Source organism: Lagopus muta, chromosome 2, assembly GCF_023343835.1.
Source record: "Lagopus muta isolate bLagMut1 chromosome 2, bLagMut1 primary, whole genome shotgun sequence".
NCBI classification, from domain to species: domain Eukaryota; kingdom Metazoa; phylum Chordata; class Aves; order Galliformes; family Phasianidae; genus Lagopus; species Lagopus muta.
The window spans coordinates 49,159,112-49,176,865 of record NC_064434.1 but is presented as its reverse complement, the minus strand read 5'-3'; positions in this window follow the sequence as shown (position 1 = coordinate 49,176,865).

Below are 17,754 nucleotides of genomic sequence, written 5' to 3'. Positions count from 1 at the left end.
CCATTGTCGTTTTGTCCAAACTCATTTTCTTTGAAAGTCTTTATTAGTCTACAAATACAGTAGCCTTTAAGTAGAAGTATGTGTGCAGATAAAGAGATGTAATAAAACAAAAAAGTACTATCACAGTCACAGGAATAAGAATGGGTGTTAGGAGCTGACAGTAAGCCATACTACAGCTGTGTATATGTCACTGCCATGCAAAGGTTTCAGAGTAAAGGTTATTACTGAAAAAATCCAAACTAAAGAAATGGTAATTCAAACATATGATTACAAAAACCTGTAAATCTGTCCTGCAGGGACTGCTTCTAGTGACCATAGGACTCAGATACTTTAGTATAGGCAATCTCAGATGAAAAGACAACAGTTTCTAAAAGCATAGTTGTTACACAAGAAGAGCAAACAATTAACTAAAAAGAATGTACAGGGTAAAATTAAAGCCAAGTCTGGACAGGAAACCCATTGGAGTTTCTCTTAATGAATGTGTGAACTCCCTGGAAATTCTGTGATGTGAGTGCATTGCACAGACACGGGAAGGGCACAAGTCAAGCTCTGACAAGTCCAGAACATAAGTGCTTGCACAGTCCAGCGTCACACACCAGCTGCAGCTGTTCTTGCTCCACAGGAGGAATGGTGTTTGGCTAAGAACAGAGGCTACCCTCATTGCTCCCTCTGAGAACTCCTGGGAGCCCCGGAAAAGGATTTTCCCCATCACTGCTTCTGGGAGGCCATGCTGCCACACAGGGCTCACTGTGAGCCCTACTGGGGAGCATCTGCAAGGCTTCTCATATGCCAAGGTGGGATTATTTACCTCCATTGCAGTTTAGCATTTCTCGCTTTCATTGAGGAGAGCAGATGGGGAACTCTGAGATGCATCTGCTCCGAGAGGCTAAACAGAGGTGCTACAATTGAGTTCCATCCCCAGAAGGTTTTTTTTGTTTTATTTTATTTTATTCTATTTTGGCCAATATCAGTAAGACTGACTTGAGCTATCTGGATTTTTATGTCCCTGAGAAAGAGCTTCATTCATAGAGCTTATGCCAAAGAGCGAAAATAATCTAAAACTAAGGATAATTTTTAGAAACCACAAAGGCCAAAAGATGTCCATGGTTTGCCTTCATTTCCAAGAGGAGCAAAACAGAGCTTGAGGTTTCTGAAAAATTGGGTCCACATCAGAACTCATTCATTGGAAACCATTATCAAGAAAAACAGAAGGGACAGGCAGGCTTCTTGAAATGACAGCCTGGTGCACGAGCCATGAGAAGTTCATTTTACAGGTATCAGAAGACAAAAATAATACATCTCTGACACATAGGCTGATAACTCAGAAGTTAAAAGAAAAATGTAGTCCTCATCCATGTAGTTGAGATAATGGAAAAAGAATAGCATCGCTGCTGAGCACTGCACATTTGTAGTAAAAGTTAACTCAGGAAAGTAGCCAAAAGGCAAAGTCTGAGCAATGCTGGAGACATCTGCAAATCAAGCCCATTACAGACCATAATCTATTTAACTGTAACTCATATCCTAAAAATGGGGTCATGCCCATAAGGCCTACTTAGTTGTTTGCTTTTCCAGTCATCCAATTCTCTGTTTATTTGAGTATTTTGATACCCTCGTGGATAGCATTTTACTGTACCTTGGTCAAGCTTCAAAAAATAGATATACTTTAATAGCATGAAAAGCACCAATTTGATTTTGTTTTTTAAATAAACATGTCCAAGACCTTCCTTACATACCATAAGCTAGAAGAATTCACCAAAGTAATGAGTTTGACTGGAATTCTATCTGATAAATATTGTCCATGAAGTAATTTGAAAGACTTCTGCTTGGTGCCATGTGACATAAACTAGAAAACTTTAGGTATTAATAATTGCCACAGCTTCTGACAGTTTTAGAAGAGTGCAAGTCTTGAATATAGAAAATTATCTACTCTTCCAGGACTAGAAGAACCATATTTTCTGTTGGGGAAATTTTCTCTGACTGCTATAGTCAATCAAATGGGATTTCCCTTTCTTATATACTGTCCAGAGTTGCCTTTGTCCACTCAGATTAGTGGAATGGTGTGGGCACAAATTCAATTTGGCTTGCATATCACTTTCATCCCAGTTCGAAGGAATAGCACTACATTTATGCATTATGAAGCCAGCTCACCCCATTTTGCTGCAGTGTAAATCTATTTGATTGTTCTGAAAAGTGTGCTAATTGCAAGCAAAGACTGGAAACCTAAGTTGCAAGCAAAATAAAACAAATACAGACAACAGCATATGAACATGGGAAAGTAAATACTAGAACTAGAGTAACCTGACCATTCTAAATAAATGCCAACTTTGCAAATGGAAGAAAAGGAATGCCACAGAATTTTGCAGGTTACCTGAATTTTCCAGTTACTTTTTCTATACACACTGCTTCAAACAAATGCACTGGATCAGAGCACACGAAGAGTTTCAGAGTCCAAGCCTCCAACAAAACTCCCCTACAAAAACTTCTGTCATATAAGTTCTCCTATATTTGGCTCGCCAGTGATGAACGCTGTTCTCTAAAAGTTGAGATGACTACATTTGACTGAAGTTTAATTTGTTACACATGTAAGCATATTTTCCAAATCTCCCTGTATGAACCAATAAATGTTTATCAGACATTTTGATTCAATAGAATACACTAAGGGAGAGTAATATTTCCCTTTCCAGCACTTCCATCATAACTCCTAGCAGTGTAGCAGTTCAATAGCTAGGAGCACTCAATACTTTTCCTAGCATACCTACTGTGGAGGGCAAGTTACTCTACGCACTGAAGTATGACTTCTTTTCATTTCTTGTGTCTCTATTAACACACTGTTTGATTCTGGGACATGGTTATATTCTTCTATTTGGATAACTTAACCAAATGAGAATAATCTTTTCAGCTGAGAGAATTATTCTCTCTTCTGAAAAAAAGATACAGATCATCCTGTCTCAAATGAACTTGCTTCAGAACATGAAGAATATATTCTTACAATGTGGGGCAGATGAATAATTCACAAAAACAATAGTAATAATGTCATCCGATTCTTGAAGAAGCCAATTCCTGATAGACAAGAAGCTGGACATGAGTCAGCAGTGTGTGCTTGCAGCCCAGAAGGCCAACTATAATTACATCTTGGGCTGCATTAAAAAAGGGGTGGCCAGCATAGAGAGGGATTTTCCCCCTCTACTCAGCTCTTGTGAGGCCCCATGTTGAGTACTGTGGCCTGCAGTATAGGAAGAACATGGAGCTCTTGGAGCAGGTCTAGAGGAGGGCCACTAAGAGGATCAGAGGGCTGGAGCAGTTCTCCTGAGGGAACTGGGCTTATTTAGCTTGGAGAAGAGCAAGCTCTGGGGAGACCTCATTGTCGCCTTCCAGTACTTGAAGGGAGAGTATAAACAGGAAGGAGAGTGGCTGTTTACGAGGGTGGATAGTGATAGGACAAGGGGGAATGGTTTTAAACTGAGACAGGGAAATTTAAAGTTAGATACTAGGAGGAAGTTTTTCACTCAGAGAGTGGGGAACAGGTTGCCCAAGGAGGTTGTGGATGCCCCATCCCTGGAGGCACTCAAGACCAGGCTGGATGTGGCTCTGGGCAACCTGGTCTGGTGGTTGGCGATCCTGCACACAGCAGGGGGTTGAAACTCGATGATCATTGTGGTCCTTTTCAACCCAGGCCATTCTATGATTCTGTGATTCTATGATTCTATGATTCTATGATTCTATGATTCTATGATTCTATGATTCTGTAATTCTATGATTCTATGATGCAGTTGTCCAGGAAGCACATCAAAGGGATCATTTTTTCCCTTTTTAATATTAAATAATTCTGTTTTGTGTTTGTTCTGTCACACAAATATGCATATATATATATTCATATATATACATATATATATAAATATAATAGGTACTCATCACACTGCATATACTTTGACCTTGAAAAGGAAGTGTTTGTGGTATCAGTAGGTCTGTCTTCAAGGCTGAGTTACTCAGACAGTTTTTGTTTAGATATTAGTCACGGTCATAAGCAGAGAAATTCCTTGTAAATTTTTGATTCAGTGATCATGAAGCACAGCAACAGCTTTCCCACCTTGTCTACTGCTATATATCATACACCTAAGGTATTTATTACATCATGGAGTTTATGGTCTCAGTACTCAAAGATGCATGCACCCAGAGTTTTTAAACTCAAATTATCAATTTACAACATAAAAAAATGTAAAATCAGAAATTTAAACTAAATTTACAACAAATGCAAATAACTATGCTGAACCTTCTTTCCTAAGACAGCTGCAATTACGTATTTAGAAATTTTCCAATGGCAGAAATGAGATAGTTATTGTAACAGTATTCTGCTTTAAAGAAGCAATCTAAATAGAAAAAACTCAGAATATTTCAATGCTAGCTAGTTTGTTTTTTATGCCATTTTTGGAGTCTGTACTAATGAGAAAGGTTATTCAACATAATTTAAACATGATAGTTTCCTTTGAGGTGTCTCCGGAATAGATTTATTGAAATTCAAAATTCTTGCTGGGTTTCTTTAGGGAAGTTTACGTTCACCAATTGGAATGAAATAATTAGGAAAATCCTTCCCATATCTTTCCGTTCTTTCTTCAGGATGAATAAAAAATCCTGTTCCCACTTCTTCAAGAACTCTATATTAACTCTAATGTAAATGAGATCAAAACAGGATTTTCAGACTATAAAGTTATGCAGACCTTCCTATAAGCATACAAGCAGAATTCAGTCATCTGAAAGAAACCTGAGAAACTGCAGAATCCTGAGATGAACCTTATTTTAAGTGGTTTTGCAAAGTTGAATTTTCACGCATAGAGAGTCTACCATCAAAGTAACAGTCTTTTAATAAATACTTATTGAGAATGTTAATGGGCCTCATTCTCATCTGACTTGAATGACCAGATTGGAAAAAGCAATCAGGAAAATAGAGAGCCATCCATAGATAATCAAAACCTTAGATCAGGATTAACTTGGTCTGCTGAAGTCACAAGTTTTAAAGCAATGAAGACCAGTCAAGCACACGTGCCATGATGCCCATTGCCAACAGTTTTTAATGAGTTTAGCATGCTTTCTGAACTCATTTAAAATACCCCACCACTTGTCAGATAGAGGGTTTGTTATAAACCACAGCACTGTTGGGGTGTTACTGCTAATCTAGCATCTCACCTGTTCTCCTTACAGGGTTTCACAGACTATGACTTCAATGTACTGAATGTCCTGTCAGCTCGTTCCTGTAATTTGGTGGCACAGTCAAAACCAGGAGAAAAAAGAAAATGCAGTTATCTAATCAGGCAACAGTACACATCTGTTAGCTCATGGCTCAGAATGTTTCTAGGCTGGAATGCTGGCAGCAGTTTGCTAAAAACTAGTGCAGTTCTGCCAACACTGTACAAGTGGTGCATGAAATTTTAGTGTGAGGGCTGCTCAAAGTAAGCCTTTTGATTCAGGATTAGGAACAGGGAATGCTAAGCTGTGGGACACCCCTGCAGTGTGCTCTACTCCATGCTCAGAAACATACTTCAGTTAAATAGAGGCCTGGGTCAAGAAAACATGGCCTACATTATGTCATCTCTTTCTGAGATGATCTTGAAATGACCTTGTTTCCCTCAGGCAAGGGTGACTATGTCTTTTCTCAGAGACACGCCATACCTATTTGTGTGTTCCTACTGCCAAGCTAGCTGGGCTGTGCCCAATTTCTACGTGGACCGAAAGAAAAAACAGCAAGGAAAGCCTTACAGTTTCAAGACACGTCTCCTCTTGAAGCTTCTTCCAAAAATAAAATCTCAGCCTGTTAAAAGAAAGGCCTTATAACAACAGTGTCATTAATTCCACAAAACTTTATATTGTGATTTGAAGACCTCCCCTTGCATTGTCTCCACTTGATCAGCAAAATTGCTGTAAGTAGAGTGCGAAAAATAGAAAAATACTGCTCTGGAGATCAAATCCAAGAATCACATTCTATTTCCCAATTCAAAGTGCATCTCAAAATATTTCTGTCTTTCTATGAAGAAGCTTGCCACAGATTTCTCTGCTAAAGCTGTTTTATTTTTACAGCCACAATGAAGATTTCCTATGGGGTGAAAGAGGAGATATTACAAAATGTTTACCAAAGAGTAGCTGTTTACAAAACTAGCATCTTTTTGTTTTGGGTAACTTAGCATCCATAAATGGCAAGAAAATTGTTCTGGTACTTCAAGTCCTTCTGCATTATTCATTAGGGAAGCTGAAGCTGAATAACTTTCTCCAGGACAAAGCTGTTGCTAAGCTTAAAGTTTGGGAGATCTAGAAATGCAGTTTTGCTTATCCTTCTCCCCAGGAAACTCTTCCACTCACACGATGTGAGGATATCGTGACTTGGCAAAATCATACTTTGTGCTACTTCCTGGATACTCGACACCAGGACAACTATGTGAAATGAAAAGAGGATTTATTAACCCTGACACTTCAGTAATGAATCAAGATGAAATCAAGAGGAGGCAAAGAGGGGATGAGAAAGGAGGGGTAAAACTGGTTCCTCAAGGCATCCTAAATATGGCATGACAAGGCTTTTCCCAAAATAAGCAAGAAAAAAACCCCATCATATCTACATATACATTATTACCTCGTATATGCATATATGAAAAGTGGAACTCCCCCTCTGATGAATCAATCTCCATTATGTCTTATTTTAGTGTTAGCCAGAATATTCAAGATGTCCATTGCTTTTTCAGTCTCTCATCTGCAGACTGAATGCATACGCAATTTTATCTGTTACAATTTCACTTTATGGAAACAAGGATGCCAGTTTTTGTTGCAAAAGAAAAACTATGTGTTCTGAAAGAGTGGAAAGGGCTGAGGTACAAAGCTGAAGTGCAGCTTTTGATAGTGGTTAGCTTTTGGTCACTGTGCTAACAAGTGATCATGAGAGCACACTCTCCTAACACAGAGACACTGGCAAGGGATGAAGGGTACACTCAGCTGGGGAGACATACAAATAAAGTGAAAGGAAAAAAGAACTGGGAAACAAAGCTGCAACTGGGACATATTACAGAAGCTTAATGCATTCCTGCAAGATTATAAACAGTAGAACTCCTTGTTTCAGTGCATCAGTGCTTCAAGAAATTCCTAGGCATGTGTAAGAGTAGAAGTAACAGTTTGAAATTAAGCACAGTGCCACTTTATTGAAAGAAAGCACAGTAAACAGTGAGTTAATTTGGCCACATCGTATGGAAAAATTGCCAAAGTACTACTCCAGCACATTTTTCACAGCTCTGACTCTCCAAGGGTGTTCTACCTCCCTTCTAACTTACACTGCAACTCTGGGAAATGGCTTGTTGTTTCAAAAAGTCCCTTCCAAGGTTAGAGGCTCTTGGAAATGCATTTATGTTAGCTTTCTCAGTAGAAAAATCATGGGATGAGTGAGCACAAAGACTACTTGTTGATCCTCAAATATGGCTCCTCTGTGGCTGTGTAGAGACAGGCTGAAGGTTGCTAGGAAGAAAACATGCACAACTTCTCCCTGTGTTAGTGTGCTTCTGCACATAAAAGTATGAGATTTATTTTCAGTATTGTCCATGTGGGACTGGACTAGTCTGTGAGCAATAACTTTGGTGACTGGGGAAGTCATGTTCATAATACTACAGAAGTACATTTTTTCCCGAGGCTTACATACGTGATCACAGTCTTTAAAAAACAGTTACTTGAAAACTGTCTGATTTCTATAATATTGTGATATATTTATTTTTTCTCATTCCTTGATTCTCTGCACTGCTTCCTCCCTATAATTTTACTACGAAGTTTGTGAGAAACAGCTTCTGAGATTTTGATGGGAGATTAAATTCATATTTTTCAATCGTATATTTTCCAGTATAATTATGGTTTTTAACACAAATTCTTTCATGCAGCTAACTCATATTTTCATTTTTGTACATCATATATGTTAACAAGGTCTCCATATTTGAGGATAGTAACTTATATATTTTTGAGCTCAGTTCTGGTCAGTTCATTTATTTATTGTTGGTAGAATGATTTTATAATGATCTGTCTTACAATAGATGTACAACTAATTATTTGGCTTTAATAAATACAGAAGATGTATAAAGTTCTTTGACAATGAATATTACAGTTACTGTTACAGTTTGAACGAAAATACTGAGAAATGAGCAGAACAAGAAATAAAAAATCAAAGCTGAACAGTAACTTTGAATACTGTGTTATCTCTGTTATAGCCACTGAGCATAGTGCAGTTTTCCACATACTGTGATTTTTATATTCCTTGACATACAAGCTGCCTACAATATGTTCCCATTTGTCATTAAGTATCCACATTTTCCTAATATGTTATTGTATTCAGAGTGCCTGTATTGTCACTTGTATTAATTAGGTGACTGTCCCAGGAGTACAGTATGCACTTATTTTGGTAAGTATGTTTTGCACTCAGTACTGGACATCTTGCACTTTGGCTCAATGTCTGCAAATCATGGGCATTTCATAAAAACACTGTTTGTTAAATAATCCATTCATATGCATTTGTTTTATTAATTGTGGCTATTAGGAAATTTAGGAAAAAAATATTCTCAGAAAGAGTAGTGAACAGGCTGCCTAGGGAGATGGTGAAGTGTTCCTGGAGGTGTTCAAGAACTGGGAGATGTGCCACTGAGGGACATGATTAGTAGACAGGTGGGATGGCTTGGGATTGAACTGGATGATCTTGGATGTCTTTTCCAACCTTAATGATTCTTTAAATGATTACTGGTGCTATGGATCTAGCAGAAAGTAGATATAACCAATTCAGAAGAATATTAAAAAATGTAGATACAACCAATTCAGAAGAATATTAAAAAATGTATTTTGTCTTTTAGGGCCACAATGACCAAGAAAATATGTAAGTTTAAGAATTCATACCGACAACACTGAAAGACCAGTAGTGGAAGAAAAATAGTTCTCTGTCACATCCAGTCCAGCTGGGAGAGATACACTAGCATAGCTTAAAAGCAGATTTAAACTGTCATCTTCAATGACCCCACAACTGGAATTTGTGTATTTGGCCCCCCATGACTCTATACATACAAGTGCTGATGGCACTAATGAGTGGGGAAAAAGAGTTGTTTGTGAAGAACTGCTTCTAAACAGAATGCTTTTCAAACTTTTCCACACAGCATCAGCTTTTTTTTTAATGATAATATTTTTATCTTCCACTAATCCACTTAAGGCAAGACATAACATTCTTGTTCTGTTATTTTACTGGAATACTTATTTGTTCTAATTTATTTTGATGTCTCCACACCACTTCTTTAATCCAATTTCAGTTTGAACAGCAGTACAGTAACTGGTTTACAGTCATGAAGTGGCTTGTGCCAAATTAGAAAAAACACATTGTTGCTATTTTAGTGAAGCTGAACTTGTTAGAGAAATTACAGGGGTAATACTATGACAAAATCTGCCACTAAACCGTCATTCTTCTAAGTTCAGTACTTACACACTTTATATGGGCATACAAGATCCAAAAACCGTTTAAAAACCTCAGTGGAAAAGAGCCAAGAGAAAATCAACGAATAACATCAAAGTCCCTGAAGAGGGATTCTGTATTTCCACGTGTCCTTTATAGGAAATTTATTTTGCAAGGTTTTGAAGCTTACCACAAATGAGGGATAAAAAATATTTTAAAGTAGCAGCACTACAGAAGTGGCAGTTATCCCTGTTCACACTTTAATATGGCCACAATATGGCAATCCCACAGTGTTTCTGGTTTTTTTTTTTTTTTTTTTTTTCCCAAAAGTTGAGTCATACTAGTATAAACAGAGCAAGGGACTTTATCGTATAGTTTCTTTGGAGACTAGAGATTGCCTTAAAATTCTGTAGCCAAGTATGGGTTAGAATTGGAAAAATCTGGTCATATTTTTTGCATGAATATCCTCCTCACAGAATTGAGAAACTGTGATCTCCAAGATAAGTGAATAAGTGACCCAAATGGATATGAAGCAGAAAGAGCAACACAGACACATGAAGGAATTTGAAAAGGAAGAAGTTTACATTTGATATCACAGCAAAGGAAAGTAGAGAAATGGTTAAAGTGACAGGAAGATAAAATGATTTATATCTACAAGTGAAATCCATATTCCTTAAAACTGAAAAAAAAAAAAACCATCAAAAAATCTGGCACAATATGGTTGAAGATGTTTCCAGGATTTCACAGAGAAAGAATACTTAGTTTTGTCTTCCACACGTAAAGCTCTGGTTGTGGCTAGAACCGAAGATTGCACAGTGATATGCCAAAGTGAAAGGCGAAGTAATAATATTTTCCACAAGTTAAAAAAGGAACTTCATTAGAGAATTTATGTGCTTTAACAATGACAGCTAAATATTAGAGTAGACAGCTAGATATCATTAAGTGTTGAAGACAGAAGCTAAGGTGAGTTTGCAAGGAAACAACTGAACCTCAGGTAAAAAATATATTTCTGTGACATATTCTGTGAAGATGCTACTTGAATTTGGTTTTGTGGAGATTTGGTTTTGTGGAAATTACCAAAGACGAGAAGAGGAGGTGATGAATGACAAGAGAGGGCAGAAATCAAAGGAATAGGAAGGAAGAGGAAAGTAATAAGAAGGATATAAGGAGAAAGAAGCATGTTACAACGGCAACTAAGTAAGAAATAAGCATGAAATCCAAGAAGAGGAGCTAGGAAAAAAAGTACTGTGGATTTCAAAAGCAGTTGGCTTGTTAGGAATTGACAAAAGAAAGCGGACCTGAGCTTTTTTCTATTAGGGACTTTAGGCAGAATGAATTTGATATACTACGAGGTTAGGAAGTATCCAGGATTGGAGAACTTCAAACACTGACATTGAAGTGGAAGTCAAAAAGATAAAAGATGGAGGTTGATGAGTTAAGTAGATTTAAAGGTGACATTTTTAAGATGTAAGGGAGTAATAGATTATCATGATGCAGTGGGAGGAGAGTGAACCATTAAGGGGAAGAACACAGGACTGTTAGGAAGAATCTGATATTGTACCTTTCTTGCCATTTAATAGGAAATTATATTGTTCTGTTGGGAAATATATCACAAATAAACCATAAAAAAGACACCTTAAAATAGATATATGTTTAGTGATAAATTCTATGTAGAAAAAGATCATTGTTTCTTTATTCAGCTGCCTATGAGTAACATAAGCTGATTCCCATTATTTTTCATGTTCTCTTTTACCATGATCTTTCCCTTAAATTGTCACCAAGTGTTATACACCTTATTTTCCCGAAAAATCCAGCTGCATATGTGCAGTGTTAAATGATGATATCTTCTGCCTAGCATGTAAATATATAGGTTATGACTCTGATTCAATGGGAACTGCAAATATTGACTATTTAGCATCTCTAAAAATGAAATCTTTCAATTGCCTGAATGTGGATTTAATTTTCTAACTGTGGAAAGTAATGTTTTCAAATAAGAAGTGTCAAGGTATCTTCCAAAACAGAATCTAGGAAATTAAAGCAAAGATGAGATGAAATTTAGATCTTTGAGTTCAATGAGGGCAATTATTTCCCCATAGATCTCAGGTAGGAATCTGATGCACCACTTAAGTGACTAAGTTTTAAATGTACTTGGATAGTTTTACTGCATCTGCTTGTAAGCTGAGTATTTAGATAGATATTTTCTGCATGTACATGATTTGATATTCACAAATCTGATGAAGATCAGAGACAGGAGTGGGTTCAGCATTTGTGTATGTTTTCTTATGGAAGTAGGGTCAAAAATAAAAGAGAAATGGTGGTACTGCTTCTGCTACTACTTGTTCTGCTAAAAATAAAAGCAATATAAATAGCTATAGGCTCTGATCTTTGCTCCTTGTATTTTTAAGGCAGTTCAGACAGACACTGAACAAAGCCAAAAATGATCCAGAGCATTGGGATTCCCTGATCCCAGCAGCATGTTCAACCACAGAACTCCTTCGTTTGCTTTTCTTCTTGTCCCATGACTGTTAGTCCTGGATGTTCTTGGCTGCATTTGAAGAGAACAGTTGGTGTTTCCTTTCATTACTGAAATATTACATAGCTTTGCTGTTTCACTGCATTTAAAAACATTTAAAACAACATTCCTTCCTTCTTTTCTTCTCTTTTAAAAACCTAAATTTACATGTGTTTTGCAGTAGGATATTCAGAGAAGATGCTGAATATCTTTGGAAGTCTGAAAATCTTAGGAATCTCGAAATTCACAGTAGAAATAGACTTTAGTTAACGTTTCGTTTAACATATTGCTTCCAATTTTCCCTGGACTAATAAGATATGTCACCCAAATGTTTACAAGTCACAAGTAATTATGCAGCAATTTAAAAAAATAGGAACATTTATTCCTCTCTGAAAGCTTAACAAAATGGAAACTCAGATGTGACTCCTCCGTGTAAGAACAGGATCTTTCAGGCTGAATCTTTTCAGCTAAATAAAATCAATTTATTCTGACCAAAAATGAGTTGTTTTTTACTTTTGAATCACAAGAACTTGTTCATAGACTTCTTTTTGTTAGCAAATAATTATTATCTGTCTCAGTTGTTTACATTCTTATGTGGCCTGTTTTGTCAAAAGATATACAACACTTGCCAAATATACTTCCTGGAATTTCATAATTCCACTTTGATTTGTTTCCTCTCATACATCTAAGCATTTCTTTTCAATTAAAAAAAAAAAAAACAAACACCAAAAACATAACACCAAACTCACACAAAAAGCAAAGAGATGAGCCAGGATGGGCTTGTTGACATCAAAATCTACATGTTTTTGAGTACCACGAAACTGAAACGACGTAAGATTAGGAGGAGTCAGTTACATTATTGACTGATATATTTAGACAGAAGTAAAGAAAATGTGTTTCTAATGCATTTTGTAGACTTCATCTATGGGATTCATTACTACAGGAAATAGTCACAGTTAAATATTATGGCTAAACTTTCAAAAAAAGGATGCACGTAAGTATTGTCTAATAATAACATCTGTTGTGTTGAATGCTAAAATAAGAGAACTTCAATACACTGATCTCATAAAAACATTGTAAAGAAGGTTTCACAGCCTTAGAGGGGTACAGTTTTGTTTTACTCACTCTCTTGATAAAGACCTCTGTCTGGTTTTATAGGAAGGACAAAGAAACACAGGACAACTGAGGATATGTTACCTTTCAGAGTAATGTAGTTTTCTCCTTTCATCTTCTTCCTCTACATCAGAACTTACATCTGTACAAAAGTATAAAATGATAAATGATTGTCCCTATGGACAAAATTATAAAAGGAGGCAGTGAAAGAAATAGTAGTCCACAAAACTCCTTTCTTGAAATTTCCACATTCCTCCACCATTTGTATGATGTCCCACTGAATTTGTTAAGTGCAATATTCTCTACAGCTAAAGTCCTGGAGATTTTGGGAAGAGGCTGATTCTGTTGTTTGTAAGCTTTGTGGATGGCTGCCTCCATTTGACCTCCTGCTATTTGCACTCTAAAACATATCTCTAATGCTCCCATTGTATGTGCTCTCCAGACTCTGTAGGAGTGTCTCTGGGACAAGTTCCCAAAAACATCACGGCTGTAATTTTGTTGGACCATCAGCTAAATTTCCATGTTGAAAGTCTGGGAAAGGTAAAGAGATAGCATGGCCTGATTTCTACCACAGCTCTATGTGATCCCAGCCTTTTCCATTAAACAATCCCAGCTGGAAACAGTGACTCTGAGTTGCCATTAATAGGGTCATTGAAGGATGTAGGCAAAAATGAAAGGAAGTTATAGCTGAGAACACTATCATCCAAGGAAGCTTAATATGCAATATGGTTGAAGCAACAGAAAATAACTTCAGTGACATTATTCCTATAAAATTGGCTTTTCAGTGTTACCTTAATCTAAATTGACTGTGCTTATTTTTTTTATATATGCAGCAGAAAGTCTTTAAGGTTTAAAACCTCTTTAATGTGTTTGATTTGTAGTAAACATAGCCTACACCAAGTTTTGTATCTCACATTTTAATCCCTGAACACTGGGAAAGTCTTTGTTACATATACTAGTTTACTGTTTGTTTAAACAGAAAGATGTACAAAAATTTGACATGAAAATTATCCTACAAATCCCTTATTATTAGTAAACCCTTGCTATGTTTTTTCTAGTACGTATTTTCTGTAATTTTTCATGTTCCGCTTTCTACATCATTCTGTAAAATCAAAATGCAGAGTGGTAATTTTTGTGACTACTTTTTCAGTTACAAAAATTTCTATATCTATGAAGTGTAAAGATCAGGTGATATTTATAAAGTGGCATTCTTCCAAAGAAACTTGTGGAAAAGCAATGTAACTCTAAAACCACTTGCTAAGGTTTTTACTTTTTCCTTTCTTGTGGAAATATTTAATGTAGAAATAAGGGTAAATTTCTTGCTAGCAACTGAATTTGAATTCTCTGAGATCATGAAACCGAGGAAGGGTTGTTGAGCTAGGGACAGAGCCTGGTTCTACAGTAACTGTGTGAGTTTTTGATCATTTCTCCATGGGTCTTTTTCTCACAAAAGTAATCTTTCACATTACATAAGGGCTTGCATGAGGTTGTATTAATCTGGTCAGAATTATTCTAACTGAAATATAAATTGCTCTTCAAATGCATTTTCAGATAAGAGAAATGCTTAGAAGTCTCCTATTCAGCCAGTGGTAGAGCTAGGAAAAAGCATCTTGGTTTGATTCAACTTTTTTCTGTTTTCTAGTACTCCGAGGGAAGACAGCCAAAGCTAGTCCAGAAGATCAAAAAACACATTCACTCAACTGGAACATAAGACTCTAGATCAGACATGTCTAACCTTTGGCTTGCATTCACAGCCTGCATGTAGCCCAGCCCAGCCCAGGGTGCATACTCATTACTCAGCAACAACCAATCATCAGTGCACTATTATTGTTGTCTGAGCTGAAATCAGGGCGCAGGGAGGGTGCTGTGCTGTGATAGCTCAAGCTATAGCAAATAATGTTATGCATTTTGATATATTGGCTAAACACAATCCTGTGAACATCAGAAAGTATGCAACCGTGTTTTCTGTTTTGATAAAGAAATATGAGAATAGGAAACATTTCAAGATTGCTGAAAAAAATCATTACTTTTTTTGGTATATTTGTGACTCTATTTTCAGTCAACATTTATACATTATCTGCCCGTTTTCAAATGGAATGTATAAAATTGCAATCAGGCATGGAATTCAAAGTAGAATCTGTTAATGTCTCTTTGCTAAACTTAGATAAGACCTATCTCACCAGAGAAAAATATCTCAGTTAACTTCTGATTGTTAGTTCAAACAATTCTTGTGAGTGTCTGTTGTTTTCACACTTCTCAACTCCAGTGTAAATACAGATATGAAAACGAACTTTTCAGGCCTCATTTTGTCTGGCTAAGCAAAACTCATCTGAACTCTTTACACGGGTGGACTTTCCAACTTTTGGAACATCCCAGGAGCATTTCCTGAGTCATGTTTATTTTCTCCATTCTTGAGCATGTCTTGGCCACAGCCAAGCAGTTTTACCACTTCTTCACAGAATGTTAGCAAACTCCTAATTCACTCTAGAGATTCATTACTCTTTTTGACAACTTTAATCAATGTTTAGTGCCAGGTTTTTCTTTTCTGTCTGTTCTATCACCATAGATATAAGTGGTGCACATTCTGACAGAGTGAGAATTGGGTAAGATCGTCACAAAAACTGTGGAAGGAGTATACGGTGATGTAAGGAATTACTTTCCCAACTAATTTTATGTATATTACATGTGTTAAATGAAACTCTGAATTGTTCCATTTATAAAAGAAAATCAGGAGGCTTAACTCAGTGAAAGCAACTACAACAAGATATTTCTTTCTAGAATGATAATTGTTAGTCTGGTAATAAGTGTATTTATGCCTTTCCTCAAAATTCCTTTTAATGAGTGGTATCTGCAACTCCAGGAAATATTTTAATCCATTTCATATTTCATAGTTAAATTCTGATTTAATACATTTTGTTGAAATGGTACAGCACTTAATTTTTTATGCTACCATAACAGCATTCTGAGAAACTTGTTCTATTTAGGTAATTGTGGTAAACCTGGATTTTCTTCTGTTGCTCTGCTTCTTATTCAGAGGATGTTGAGGAAGATCACACATGGTGGAAAACTTTTGATACTTCCTTGGCTTCTTTATTTTTTTCAAAAAGTAAAAGACCAAAGCTCCAATGGCTTTCTAGGTTTCAGCCTGCAATATTCTTTTTTTAATGAAGATTTTAAAAATTAAGCAAGTACATGGTTTTCTCAATTGTCTTATGCAAACTCTAACAGTGAACATTCCCTTAAATTTGTAATATGTTTGATTCACCAAACTCACTAGAAAGGCAGCAGTATTGGCATCCTCACATAGCTCAAGAACAATGTATACTCAACAGTAAACCATAATGTTCATTATCTGGACCTTACAATTATTTCTTTTGACAAAAAAATTGACTTCTATTCGTGCTGATCTTCAAGTGTCTTTTTGTCACAGAAATCAATATTATTTATGCAGAAGCATCTCTCTGACTTAAATAGAGGCCTCAGCTATTTCTACTATTGTTAAGCTTGTATTTGTAAGCAAAAATTGATATTCTGTCACACAGAAACTCAATTGCTGAAATACTGGTTTCGTTTCTTGTTCAGGATACTCACAAATATTCCTTATTCACCAGATTTATGGGCATTATCTTCTAACAGATGAGCTTTTGTGTAGATAAAGCCACTGTGATTTATCTTGTTCTATAATCTTGCTAAGACCTAAACAGAGAGATTTTATTAACTTTCAAATGTACAACAGATTAAAAAATTTGGCAGTGACCGTAAAACTGATAAAGCATCAAAAAATGTCATTTTACACCATAAAAATGTGTCAGAGAGCAAAAGTGCCTTTTTAAAGTTGTATACTTTGTCACATATAAGTGATTTTCCTGAACTTGTCGTTTTTATGACTATGCCTTTTGGTGAACTTTGTAGGGCAAAGGAACAAATTTAACCAAAATATAGATAGATAAACTGATGAACGTATTCCTGATATTTTTCTTCAAGTGGATGCTGTGTGTTTTCTCTTATTAGTCATACCTGTTGTTTTTTTTTTAAATGGGTACTCTGTCCTTGTACCTGAGGAAGTCAGTCCAATCAAAGTCACTCCATTTGACCCCAGCAGTTTTCAATGGATTTTGCATCATTGATGTTTATCTGATCCAAGAAGGACAATTTGATATTCAAAACTTTACAGCCAAAAGCGTAAGGATTCTCTCAATTTCAGGCTATCTTTTCCATGGGAAACACACAACATAAATTTTATCCTAGTAGGACTTAACTTCCCCTGAGATTGCATGTCAGAGAATTCTCTCTGCTTATGAACAGATTCTGCTCACTTGCAACTGTTGTTTTTTTGTGGGTTTTTTTTTTTTTTTAATATGTTTCAATTTTTTAGTTCCATTGTTGATGAACCTTGTTACAGAGATAGTACTACTGCTACCTGCATGCAATAATATGAGTTCCTGGAGAAAGATATGTTAGAACTTTCTAAATGTTAAGAATCAATCCCTTAGTTGTACCAAACTGAACTGTACAAACGAAAACTGTACAAACGAAACTTTGAAAATTTGGTGACTAAGGTTGGGTATTCAGACAGCACGTGATGCATACAGAAATGCAATTTCATTTGTTTGGGCTGCCTTCCCAGACTGCCTTCTGTTTCTCAAAATTTAAGTTGCAGCCTTTTTACTGCTCAACATGACATATT